The following is a 14,231-nucleotide window of genomic DNA, read 5'->3' as shown; positions in this document are numbered from 1 at the left end:
AGGATCCTTCTCAGTCATTGTTCCAACATGACTCCTCTGTTAAAAAAAGGTGCGACAGTACCCAATGAGAGAAGTCCCTCCGGTATGGAAGGACGCTGTTGAGGCTGGTGATGCTAATCACATTGATGCTGTCCCAGCTCATTTTCAGCGTGTTTGGGTACATGTTCCGTGGAAGCGAGCTGAAGTTTTAGCCCTTAAGCAGACTTTGCCTGATCCCCGTAAAAACCCTGCAGGGTATTATAAGGAATTATCACAGACTACAGACTCATGCATTATGAATTTAGACGACATAGACATGTTATTTGGGAATGTTGTTCCACAGCCTTTGTGGGGATTGATTCACCATACAGATCATGCACAAGAGTTAGGTGACTCATGGGCTAATATTAGTGCTGCAAATGATAGACAAGTTGGTGGTGCCAAGCCTGAGCCTTTGGTAGCAGAACTGCCTGCTAGGATTATTACTTACATGAAGACTTAAATGCCTGCGATGCGTGTGAATTGGGATAAATTGTCTGCGTGTAAGCAGAAGAAAGATGAAACAGTGTCTGATTTCTTCACCAGGTTTGAGGAAACGTTTATCGACCACAGTGGTCAAGATATGAGTACAGAAGGTGGTCAACGGTTGTTCGTCGACAAGTTTGTGCACAATTTGCTTGCCGAGCAGTGTAAGAAATTAAAGGATTCAGAGAGTTCTTGGGCCGTTTCCTCTTCAGCACAAATATTGGCTACTGCACAGTACTATGAAAATAGGGATAAAGATGAGAAGGATAGAGCAGACAAGAAAACTAAAGAATTAAAGACGAAGGTTCTTTTACAACAGGCGTATCCACCACGTGGTGGTCAGAGTAACTATCAGCAACCTCAACAGTTCCAGAGAAACTCGCAAAGGTTCGAGTTTTCTCAACCACGTGCTCCTTTAGGTCCCAATCAGTGTTCATATTGAAAAGAAGAGGGTCATTTCAAGTATAGTTGTCCTATTTTGTTACAGCGTACGAATGGTGTTTCTGGCGCAAGAGGTCAAGGTGTTTAACAAGCTCCTAGAGGTAGAGGATGTGGAAGTTTCCCCCAGAACACGCGTTCCTTTCCGTCTCAAAACTCAATGAATAGTTTTGACCAGCAACTTAACGCGTCTGGTAGGACGGCTCAGTACTATGCTGACGACTACTATGCAGAAGATGAGAACTTGGAAGGTAATAATTGCTAGGACAGCCATAGACGAAGAGAGGGAGATTTTTTAGTTCCAGTGGATCAGAATGGACCTTATGTTAAGGTGATTACCTCAGGTGTGTCGGAGCCTTTTCTGTTATATACTGGTGCTACAAAGAGTTCTATTATGCACTCAAAACTCCCTGGCGCACCTTTGTCTGGCGAGATGAATGTTTCAGTAGGTTTTTCTGGCGCCCCGGTTAGGAACCCGATTTCTAGTCCTATGTCCCTTTCTGTTGGACCTTGTGAATTGGAAGCACCCCTTATTCTGACGACAGGTTGTGGTGAAAACTTGTTAGGATTGGATTTGTTGAAAAGATTGTATGCGACATTATATTGTTCTCCTTCGGGAGTACAACTTACACTGGGTAGGAAAGTGGTCTCTCCAATGTATTTGTCGAAGGATAAACTTCCGACCGAATTGTCTTTTCTTCCTGATACCATTTGGGCTACTGGTCCTAATGACGTGGGTCTTTTGGAAATACCGCCTTATGTTGTGACATTGAAAGCCAATGTTAAATTACCACGCATTCAACAATACAAGATCTCTAGTGAAGGTGAAAAGGCGTTGCTAGCGATCATTTATGATTTAATTGAAAAAGATGTAATTGAAGAGACAAGAGGCAACGTTTGTAATAGTCCTGTTCTGCCTGTTTTGAAACGTACTGACCCCTCTAAGCCACCCGTTTACAGGCTCGTGATTGATCTTAGAGAGGTAAATAAAATAGTTGTGCCACAGTTTCCAGTTGTTCCTGATATCACTGCCATATTGACTATGATTCCAGCTTCCGCCACCTGGTTCTCGGTGATTGACTTAAAGAATGCTTTCTTCAGCATCCCGATTGCCGAGAAGAGCAGGGATATTTTTGGATTCAGTTTAGGAGGCCGAAGTTTCCGCTTCAAACGCGCTCCACAAGGCTACTGTGAAAGTCCATCAATATATAGTCAGGCTTTAAAAACACAGCTTGATGCAATTGTTTTACCTGACGGCGCTACCCTTATTCAGTACATTGATGATTTGCTAGTCGCTACAGATACTGAAGAGATTTGTAAAGAAGCCACCTTGTTGTTGTTGCGTCATTTATCTGATTTACATCACAAAGTGTCCCTTTCAAAACTGCAATATTGTCGACAAGAAGTGACCTACTTAGGTCATCTCTTATCGAAGGAGGGAAGGAAACTGACCTCAGAAAGAATTCAGGCAATTGCAAAATTGAGTGTGCCAAGGACACAGAGAGAAGTACGTGCTTTCTTGGGCATTACATCATACTGCAGACAATGGATACCGAATTTTTCTTTGCTGGCCAAACCTTTGGTAGCATTGACCTATAAAGATACACCAAACCCCGTTCCATGGTCTGAAGATTGTCAGAAAAGTTTTTCCGAATTGCGTAATGCATTGTGTTCGGCTCCTGTGTTGGGTACCCCCGACTACAGTAAGCCCTTTACACTGTATGTCCATGAGAAAGAGGGTTGTGCATTGTCAGTGCTGACACAGTCTTTTGGAGACAAGCAGCGCCCATGTGCATATTTTTCATCGACTTTGGATCCGGTAGCTAAAGCATTGCCGACTTGCTTGAGAGCCACAGCGGCAGCAGCTGTTTCTATTCGACAGTCTGCTGGGTTAGTGATGAATAATATGTTGATTGTGATGGTTCCACATGCAGTGGACACGTTGTTAAACAGAACCAAGACACAGCATTTAACTAGTGCTCGATTGTCAGGTTACGAGTTGACACTGTTAGCGAGTCATGTGCACATAAAGAGGTGCAATACGTTGAATCCAGCCACGATATTGCTAATTTCAGTAGAAACAGATGATGTTGAACAACATGATTGTTTTCTTAGGACAGAAGAAGAAACGAAAGGGAGAGTAGATCTTAAAGATACTCCCCTTGTAGAGTGTGATGGTACCTTATGGGTGGATGGTTCATGCTTCAAGCTTCCGAATGGTGATACGACTGCAGCATATGCTGTCACAACTTTGCATACGATTGTTGAAGCTGCACGTATACCACATAATTCAGCTCAAGCAGCAGAGCTGATTGCACTTACGAGAGCGTGTGTGTTATCGAAAGGAATGAAAGTGACCATATCTACCGACAGCCAGTATGCGTTTGGTGTGGCCCATAGTTTTGGACGATTGTGGAAAGAACGTGGGTTCCTGACTTCGCATGGAGCTAAAATTCAGCATAGTCAGTTGGTGAATGAGCTTCTTGAGTCACTGACCTTGCCATTACAAGTTGCGATTGTGAAATGCAGTGCACACAAGAAGGTTACCGAGGATGTCGGTCGTGGCAATGCATTTGCTGACGAAATCGCAAAAGAAACAGCAAAAGATGTGATGAATCGAATGTATGTTGCAGGCCCCGCAAGATGGGTTGGTGACGTTGGAATATGTGAAGATACGATAGAGGGTGTGAAGTCTATTCAAGCTGAAGCTTCAGAGAAAGAGTTGAGTGTGTGGAAAGAAAGTACGGGTAAATTGGATGAAAATGGTTGTTGGGTTGACTTGTCAGAACATCAGCGATGGTTGTTACCCGATGCGTATGTGCTTGCAGTGGTGACAATGGCTCATGGAATGGCCCATCTCAGTGTGAAAGGGATTTGTAAGTTGTTGGCTCCAGTATGGCAAAATGCTGGAATTCCTAAATGTGTAGAGAATGTGGTCAAGAATTGCATGGTGTGTCTGAAATACAATCCTGGTAGGGGAACCCAAACTCCAGCTGGTCATTTTGCGCCTCCAACGTATCCGTTCGAGGTTTTGCAGGTAGATTTCATCCACATGGAAAGGTGCAACAATCTGAAATACGTACTCGTTGTTGTTTGTGCCTTTTCAAGATGGGTAGAAGCACATCCCTTAAAAGACAACACTGCCTTATCCACAGCTAAAGCCCTTGTCAAAGAATTCTTCCCTAGGTTTGGAATGCCGAGAATGGTCTGGAGTGATAATGGGAGTGAATTTGTGGGTCGAGTGATGAAAAAAGTATGTGAAGGGCTAGGTATCCAGCAAAAATTCCACGCTGCAAATCACCCCCAATCAGCTGGACTAGTAGAGTGCTATAATGGCACGCTAAAACGGAAGTTGGCAAAGATACAAGCGAGCTCTGGTCTTAAATGGCCTGACGCTCTGCCTCTAGCACTCCTATCAACAAGAATGACTGTGCATTCACGAGTGGGACTTAGTCCCTATGAAATCATGTTTGGCCGCCCGGCCAACATATGGGGAGTGCCAAGACCAACAAAATTCAGTGAGATCGAACACCCTGTACTGCTTGAATTGACGGCTAAATTGCGTGTTCTACACCAACAGGTTCACGATACTCTGCCTCACGTCTCTGAAGCTCCAGGACATCTTATCGATCCTGGATCATGGGTGCTGGTCAAGAACTTCCAGCGGACAAAGAATGACCAGCCCCGTTGGACCGGCCCCTACCTCGTCCTTCTCTCAACAAGATCAGCTGTTTGAGTGGAAGGGAAAAAGAACTGGATCCACGGCGTACACTGCAAGAAAGTCCCTTTTCCTCTACCGTACGACCGGTGGGTCCAGGAGGGGATCGCTGACTCTGAGACTGAGACTGTGCCTCGTTTTTTGCCATTTAGCGATGCACGTGTAAAAGGAACAATTTCTGAACGAGAAAGTGACAATAATTTGCAAGAAGCTGTGCCACCGTCAATTCGATTGAACACTACAGAGCCTGAACTCTTGTTCCAGAACCAGACAGTTCCTGGAAAAAGCCGTTATAATTTGAGATCAAGAACTAAGGACAAATAAAAAAAATTCTGTTCCTTCGCTATTTTTTTTTAAAGTGCAGCTCTCTCATCTGAGAAACTTTCTTATTTTTGTTTTTCTCTTTTCGAACCGCCATCCGGGTTCAGCTGTAGGGTCGTGGTTGCCCAAGTCTTTGGAGTGCAGCTGAAGACGTTAGGTCGACAGTTCTGGTCGGTCTAAGGGAGTTGCCCTGGACTGACAGAAGCATTCCCTAGCATAGAACACCCTACCACCACGAGCAGCAATTAGAGAGGATGGAGTTTTTCAAGAATGAGAGACCTGCCAGACAGATGGACTTTAAAGCCAGAATGGGTATAATAATGACAAAGAAACGATTTTTGATATTATGTATATTCATGTTGCTTAGTGTAATGACGTTTTTAATAGGATATGTTTTATTCTCTTTTCAAGTGACATTTGCACCCATTACTCAGCCCATACCTCCTTCTACTGTTTCCTCGCATTCTTTTCACCCCCTGCCTGAACACGAGTCTGCCAGAAGATTAGAGTTTGCCAACAATTCATTCATTCAGCTTCTACACCAACACCAATTAGTAGTGAACACAACTAACTGTTGGGTGTGTGGTCTTATGCGTCATACTACTGATAAAGGTATCCCTTATCTGGTCCTGCCTTTCAGCCATAATGGTTCTGTATGGGCATATAGAACGGTGTTCATATACGCGTATGAAGCCAACCCCCTACGTTCTGTGAAAGATAATCCTAAGAATAGTGCTCTAGCTAAGGGTATAGTAGATATGATTAGGGAAGATATTTCCTATGAGACTATCCCGAGAGATGAGACACTAGCATATATTGGATGGAACATAACAGGATATGGAGTTACTCTGAGTGGGAACCAGCGAGCAAAGAGATCCTCCCCGATTTGGATTGTACCCCATCAGGGTCACCTATGTCTGCAAGGTAATGGCAAGAATCCCAGAGCTCAGTTAGGGAAAAGTATCTGCACTGAAACATATGTTTTTGCGTCTCAGATTTCTCCTTCGTTCTTAGCAGCTAAGGGTACCTATTTCATCTGCCATAATAGAGCCTATACATGGTTGCCTCCTGATTTCTCAGGCACATGTTTTGTTTCGTTCCTGTTACCTCCCACCTACACGGCCGCGGCAGATTACCATAAGACAAGGATAGTTTGAGGTGTCATAAGTAAAGAAGACACTACAGGACAAGAATTTGGAGATTTCGCAAAGGGTTTTCTGCCGTTTTGGGGCCCTATGGTTAACAGCAGTAACATAAGGCAATTGACAAGGGTGGTTGAATCCACGGTAGTTGAAACCGCCGGTGCCCTTAGTAATTTGACTGCTGAGCTCCAGTCGGATCGCCTTATGACTCTTCAGAACAGGGTCGCATTAGATGTCATACTTGCAGACCGAGGTGGGGTATGTAAAGTGATCCAATCAAGTTGCTGTGTTTTCATCCCAGATAACCCTCCGACAGTCTACCAGGCCATTTCCAAACTGCATAAGATCTCCGAGTCTATTCACGTGGATAAAGGAGATTGGTCATTGATGGGGTGGTTCTGGGAGCTGATATCCGCCTGGGGATGAAAGACTCTGGTAGTCATTGGGATGATCTTAGCCATTCTTTTCCTGTCCTGTCTGTGTGTACAGTGTGCTCCTGCAATATGTGGCCTCTGTGCTACATCGTGTGTAAGGAAACCTGTATCAAGGGACGAGCTAAGTAGTAGGATGATGCTACAGCAACATCTCAATGACTTTATGAATATAGACCTGGACTCAGATTAGCGTGAGTATGGGTTATTGCCTATGTAAGGGCAAAACGAGGGTCTGTGGTACTGAAAATTCTGGACCCGTGTTATAAACATCGTCGTATCACAACGATTTTGGTATCAGCAGGCCGGGAATGATTAGAACAGTATGCACAAGCATTGTATTCATATTCGGGTAACGAAATCACCCGAATATCAGAGTTTCCGTCCTGAACCCTCGTGTTCCATTTAAATGACAGCCATTTTATGATTGCCCTCACATAGGCCAATGTCTAATGCTGAAAACGAGTCTGAAGGACACGTACACCTTTGCTGACTCCTCTGTGACCTGTGCAAGCTGACTCCACTGCCTGAAGCCAAACCTGTTCGGCCAGTTTCTTTCCCAGTGGCCGAATGAGATTAGTATCAAGGCACAACACATCATAAAACCTTTCATCACACACAAACCATGCCTAATCTTACACACACCTGTCCCTGTTTCTTTCTTTATGACTTGCTTTACAAGGAGGAGGTGCCCGTTTATATTGGGGGTCCGTCGATATCTGATGAAAGTACTAAGCCTTGCCGGGTAATTGATTGAGGGCTGGACAAACTGCAATATGGGCTTGTCATCATAAACCTGCTATTTCTTTGTAGTGAAAATATGTGAATGGTCAACTGTAAAATAAGGAATGTTTACCTAAAGCATAATATTTTGTATAAAAGAGAAGGTTAGCTTTGCACGAGGAGCAGTCTCCTGAGAATATACACCATGTTGTACTTCTAGGATACCTGTTACTGGCTGCAGCCAATAAACAAGATCTTTGACTTCACCAAGAAGACTCTGTGTTTCTGTAGTCTGAAACAGGAAGGACTCGAAGTCTTAGTGTGTGTTCCCTGGCACCGCTGGGTTCTGAAAAACCCAGTACTTCATTGTCTACATATCGCTGGCGGTTCGCTGGCCTATGGGCCTGAAAAGGTGTGTAGAATAGTGGTGGCCTGTTGCATGCTGCACAACATGGCTGTGAGAAATGCTATCCCCCTCTTGGAGGAGGAGGGTGCTGTATATCCAGACTAGCTTCCTCAGAGAGGGGATGAGAGTGATGGTGATGATGGGGAAGGGGAAGATATAAATTCCAGGACCCAACTGATACAACTCTAATTCCAGTAAATATGTGGGACAATTGGATGAGACTGGTGTCCGTGCATCATACTGTCAGTGTGCCTTGTCATCTAGGGGGGTGTTAGGTCAATACTAATTGCCACTGTGACCAGGTCTGCATAGGACAGATTACAATTTAGTCTAATATTTCAAAACATATGTAGGCACAACAAAATATAAGGTGTGTGGTGCTTTTCATGCTACTCAGATACCAATAAAGGAGTTATCAACCAGTTGCATCCATACTTCACTTTGTTCAAACTTAATGACAGGGGACATTGTAACAGTTGAAAAGGTGTATTATTTGGTGCAGGGATTAAATTGTGCAGATTACAGTGATGGGAGTGGGCTAATGGTGGTTGTCCTATATGGCAACATGGTTGCAGCATTGTTGGCAGTAGTGGTATGGCCATCCATGCTTACATGTGTTTGTAGTATTTGTAGCACTGTTTGGTGGTTGATTAAGTTGGACACTTGGAGGACAGTTTTTGGCAGAGTCACTTCTTAGAGGGCGCCTTGTTCTTGGCAGGTGTACCTGTGCCATATCTTGGCCTGAGGGTCCATTTGGGCACCTGTTGGTGGCCTGTAGGGGTTGAGATGGATGTCCCCTGTGTGTCCTTAGAGGGTGGTACATGTGAAGTTGCTGCTGATGCTCTTGTTGTCTGGTCTGTATCCTGTGCTGTAGTTGAGGCCTACTGTTCTGTGTGGGATTCAGGCTGTTTGGACAAGCTGCGGCAGCACACCTGCTTTGCTGGCCATTGTGGCATTGTGCAGTTTCCACTGCTTCATGGCCTCTTGGTGGTGTGCTTGCTGCATCCTCTGACTCTGCTCCAGGGTGGATACCATCTGGGCCAATCTGTCCTGGGTATGATGATATGTTCCCAGGACCTCCGAAATCATGTCATGGGCTGCAGCATCCATCCTGTGGCCTCCCCTTGGACCACTGATGCCCTCCCAGTGGGCCTAGCCCCCTGTGCCTGTATCCCTTGCACAGGTCTGGTGGTACCACTTGTACTGGGGCCATCGTCTTCCTGCCTTTTGGTAGGGAGTGACTGTGGCCTCTGTACTTGTGTTCCACCAGTCTGTGGCCTGGATACACAGGTGTGTGGACGGTTGCCCTGGGCTGATGTTATTGCCTGGGTGGTAGGGGTGTCAGTGGTATCCTGGGTGGGGCTGCTGGATGGTGACAGTCCAGGACTGTGTGAGGGGCCAGGCTGATCATCAGTGTCCAGGGGTCCATCCCCAGTGTCCTGGGAGGTGGCTCTGTCTCCCTGTGGGACACTGCCACTCCTTGTCCTGTCTGTCAGGGTGGCATGGGTGGTGGTGCCTGTTGGGAGGAATGGGCTTGTCTGTTACATTAGCATGGTCGGGTGGGGTGCACAGTCCTGGGTGGGTTTGTGCAGGTTATACACTTTGGGGCCATGCAGGATGCTTTGGCGAGGTTAGCATTGCTTTTAGCTTAGGATGTGGAGGTGCATTGTGGGTGCTGTAGGCCATTGTGTTTCCTTGCAGGGGTGGGTGGCTGTGCACAGGGGGAGGGATGTGGGCCTGTTAATGGGTTTGTGGGCATGCAGGGGGACTGGATTAAGTGCTTGTGGGCTGGGTGGGGTAGTGGTCCTGGTGGCTGTTGAGGGGTGGGGTGGTGCATGCATTACAGGTGTGATGGATATGGGGTAATTCTAGATGACTTACCCGAGTCCATTCCTTCAGTGAGTCCAGTGAGGCCCTCAGGGTGCAGGATGGCCAGTACCTTTTCCTCCCAGTCAGTGTAGTCGGTTGGTGTTGGTGGAGGTCCTCCCCCAGTCTTTTGGACTGCAATGTGGTACCTGGATGGCATGGACCTGACCTTCCCCCCAAGTCATTACATCTCTTGTGGATGTCGTCCCTGGTGCGTGGATGGTGTCCCACTGCATTGACCCTGTTGACAATTGTCTGCCATAACTCCATCTTCCTGGTGATTGGTGTGTGCTGCACCTGTGCCCCAAATAGTTTTGGTTCGACTTTTATGATCTTGTCCACCATGGTCCTTAGTTCCCTTTCTGTGAAGTGTGGGTGTTTGGGGGGTGCCATGGTGAGTGTTGTGAATGGTGTCTTGTGTGGATCTAGGTGAGGGTGCTCTTGTGTGGTTGGGTGTAAGTATTGTGGATTGTGGTTTTAGGTGTCTGCTTCTGGTGTTCTCTGTCTTAGTTGGCCTACTTTCATTGCAAAGGATTGTGGGGTGTGTCTGTGAGTGTTTTATAGTGTTGTGGATGTATATCAGGTGTGTGGGTTTCTAACTTATCCAATGTGTGCACTTCTCACTGTTGGATCCACTTGCCGCCTGTGGTGGACTGCACCGCCAATGCTAGTTTGGCTTCCACTGACCGTGCTTCATTATTTGATGGGCAGGGTGCTGGTGTGCTCCGTGGTGGCGGGGTGGGAGGTACAGCATTTCCACCGACAAGGTCCTGGCGGTGACTGGTGGCAGGGTGATTTTTGTCAGATTCAGATTTTTGGATCATTATATGGCGGGTTTCTGTTCACCACCAATGGCGGTCTTCTGTTCACCGTCACCACGGCAGTTGATGGTGTTTACCACCAGGTTCATAATGAGGGCCTGAATTTTTCAAATCATTCAGAAGTGCCATGAAGGGTGATTCTCACATTAAGGTGACAGTTGGGGAGCCTGTGCCACCAGAAAATTCTCCGGCATTTATTGTGATGGAGGAGCGAGGTGTCGCGCCATGTCTTTGGTTAAAGCAGTGGTGCAAATTGACAGAGAAACACAGATCTTTAGCATTTCCAGAGCATGGAACGTTTAATTTGAGAATTTTTTTATCAGTTGCAAATTACATTATATTAAACAAAACCACTTCCAAGACCAGCACAGTTTGAGGCTTTAGCAGTTTGGGAGCTCATAGCCAGACAGCAACAAGAGATGAAGTTCCAAAGGGGAGTAAAGGAGGTAGAGAAGTCCTTAGCAGAGACAAGATGGGGTTGGAAACAGAAGAGGTGGAGAATGGCAACATTACAGGGTGTTAGGTTGTTTCCTGCTATTGCAGAGGAAGATGAGCCAGAAGAGAAAGAGGATAATGGCAAGAGTGATAAGGATTCTGGAGGTAAGAAGAAGAAGTCTTTTGTAGAAGAAGAAGATTCAGATGTTGAGGATCTTATTACACAGATATTGAGGGATCAACCTCTGCCATATGCGGCACATGACAAATGAACAAGGTCCAAGTACTAGTTCTGTTCCGACTGCCCCAGCTCAAGTGACAGATACAGATTAGTGACTTCTAATGCAGTGACTACTTCAGTGGTCCAAGCACAGATGCACCCACCATTGATACAGAGAATTTATCCAGATGCACCAATTTTTGAGACAACTTCGAACTTAGTGATGCTGATGGAGCAAGTGGTTCCGAGGCCAATGCTAGTTTAGACTGAGCCTACTCCAATGTTGGTGCCTCAGGCACAGCCACAGGGTCTCGCGAAGTTCATGCCAATGATAGGGACACAGTCGGATGTGACAGCCATGATGAATCAAAGTATGGGAGTGGCCCTTCCACAAGGTGCGAGTGTCAGAGCAGCACCAGATGCAATATCGCTGCTGATTACTGTTGGTCCAGCGGTACCATAATTTGTCCAAAAGAAAATGATTACAGGGTAAAAAGGGTGAAATGTCACAGAGCATCGTAAGGAGGAGGGTGAGAGATCATGTGCAGGTGATATCATCTATGGGGCAGACTTTCGATGGATCTAGAACGTTAATGGATCTTAGTCCACTTGTTGCACTTCCAGATGCGGTAAATGGCCCGAATGCAAGTTAGAGCCTCGAGCTTTTGATGCCGCAAACTCCAAGTGCAGTGGTACAGCAGGTACCAATGCTAAATGCAAGTAACATCTCGTTACAAGGGTTAACAGCACAGCAATTGAATGAGTGTTTGGATAGTTTGAATACTCCTCGAAATGCATCCAAGAATGAAGAGCAGATTGATCGTGTAACGCTAGCTACAGAAATAACTGAACTAGTCGAGGGATCAAAGGGAGTGAATAGGTTAGAATCCTGTACAGACGAAGAGCTGAGATACTTGTGTCAAAGGATTACAAGAGAAGAGGGCAAGATACATCACAAATTGGCAGACCTGGCAGACATACAAGACATAGAGATTGAGAGAACAAAGCACTTGAAAAGGAGTTACAGGTTAGACTTTGAGGCAAAGGATTTTGAGCACATGAGGTCAGCGGAGATGAAAGCGCATCTAAAAGAATTGTTGCAGAGTGCTCAGATTTGGGGAGAATTAGAAACGTGGTAGGGCAGATGGGCAAAGAAGAATGATAAATGGAAACGAGATTCACAAGAAGGGTCTGAAGGTGTTCAGTAAGAAAAAGGTACAGTTAAAACGTTACCGATTAGAGAAATTCCCAGAGGGCAGTTTGTTCATGTTCTCTGGCACAGGAGTGACATTCTGTCATTCACAAATGATTATCCAAAATTGAGAGAGAAACTGGTTGAGTGGTATCAGCAGACAGATAGATTTGTGAAACTTTCTAAATGTCTGTGGGAAGACTTGAATACTCTGTTGGAGATAGTGGTTCCAGCTGACTTGTGGGTTGAATGTAAAGGGGCAGTGGATTCGTGACGAGTGAACCAGAAAGGGATAGAGTCACATTTGCACCATCACCTGAAGTAATGAAACAATATTATAAGGTGATTGAGTTCCTGAAGACGAGAATTTCACATAAAAATATTGACTGGCAAAGGATTGACAGGACAGTGCAGGAAGTGAAGGAGTCGATATATACCTACTATGAGAGATTGCTGAAAGGCTTCAAGGAGTAAAGTGGTAAAGAAGCAATTGAGCCGAAAGACACATTGCATTTTGTGTTCAGGTTCATCGAAGGATTGAGCCCTGAGGTAGGCCAGATGATTAAGAGTCATTGATTTGCTGGCAAGCAAAGCTGATTGATGAGGTGTTGCAATATGCAAAATACTGTAGTGATGAGATTGAGCTGAAGCAGAAAAGGTTGAAGGAGAAAGCGGTGGTGATGCAAATTAAGACAGCTCAAACAGGAGTATAAGGAGCTTTAGTGCAACAGATACCGCAGCAGCAGGGAACTGTCATGTTCCAACCTCAGATGAGAGGTAGAGGTCTTGGAGTCAATATGACTTGTGGTCTGGATTTGAGTACTGTAGTGTTCAGAATGATGTGCAAGGGATGAAAAATATGTTACCGTGTCATCTATGCGGAAACGTGGGACATTGGAAGTTGGAGTGTCCGTTGATGGTGCAGGATGGTGCTGGATGGTGTTGTTCAGCAAAGTGGTGATGCCAATTAATTTCAAACTGTGAAAGTCTCTAGAATGAGAGGACTTAATCCAAATGTTCAGAATCAAGTGCAGGATTTTCAAACCCATGCAGCAGGTGCCAGTGCCGCGCGCACAAGTAACACACTTGCAACCGATGCAGCAGCAGGTTCCTATCGTACCCAGACAGCAAATGCAGATACCTCAAGCCACGATGGAACAGCAACAAAGATGCTTACTCAGCAGGTCACAGGTCAGAGACAAGACGGAAGTAGTGACACAGTGCACCAGTTCCCATTACATAGTGAGAATGAAATAAACAATGAATGGATGAATATTAGTTTGGATGAAGAGCCATGTATGCTTGCAGCTTCACTAGAAGTAGATCAACGAGGACCATTTGTGAAAGGAAAGGTGATGGGTCACAGGGTTTCATTCTTAGTGGACACGGGAGCTACACACTCTACAGTGAGAAGTGCAGAAGTGCCAAACTTACCTCTTTCAGGCAGAACAGTTCAGTATGTGGGAGTAGCAAACAGACAGTTGGCAAATCCAATCACAGATCCAGTAAAAGTTGAGATTGGCAACTTCCAGGGACTACAGAAGTTTGTGACTCAAGTCCAGTATCTCTACTGGGAAGGGATTTGTTGTGCAAAAACAAAATGTTCCATTAGTTGTTTGACTGCTGGAATAGAGGTTCAGACTAATAGTGATGATGAGGAAGAGCAGGCACCTGTGAAATAATTGCATGCAGACTTGCAGGGAACAGTACAGTAGAATGTGTGGGACCTGACAGGTAAAGAAGTGTTGTCCTGTAGTGCCAAATCCAGCAGTGATTCCATGCGATGCAGAGTGGTTCCCAGTAGTTAACTTGTCACAAGCTTTTTATTCTGTGCCTCTTCATGAAGATAGTAGGTTTCTTTTTAGTTTCAAATTCCTAGACAGAGTCTACAGCTGGTGCAGGCTTCCACAAAGGTACACAGAGTCACTGTCTCTGTTAAATCAGATCTTGAAAAAGAACTTGGAGTCATTAGAACTACCATACCAATCGACTCTAGTGCAGTACATTGATGAAT

The sequence above is a fragment of the Pleurodeles waltl genome, chromosome 8, assembly GCF_031143425.1.
Source record: "Pleurodeles waltl isolate 20211129_DDA chromosome 8, aPleWal1.hap1.20221129, whole genome shotgun sequence".
NCBI classification, from domain to species: Eukaryota; Metazoa; Chordata; class Amphibia; order Caudata; family Salamandridae; genus Pleurodeles; species Pleurodeles waltl.
Note: the sequence above shows the minus strand (reverse complement) of the source record.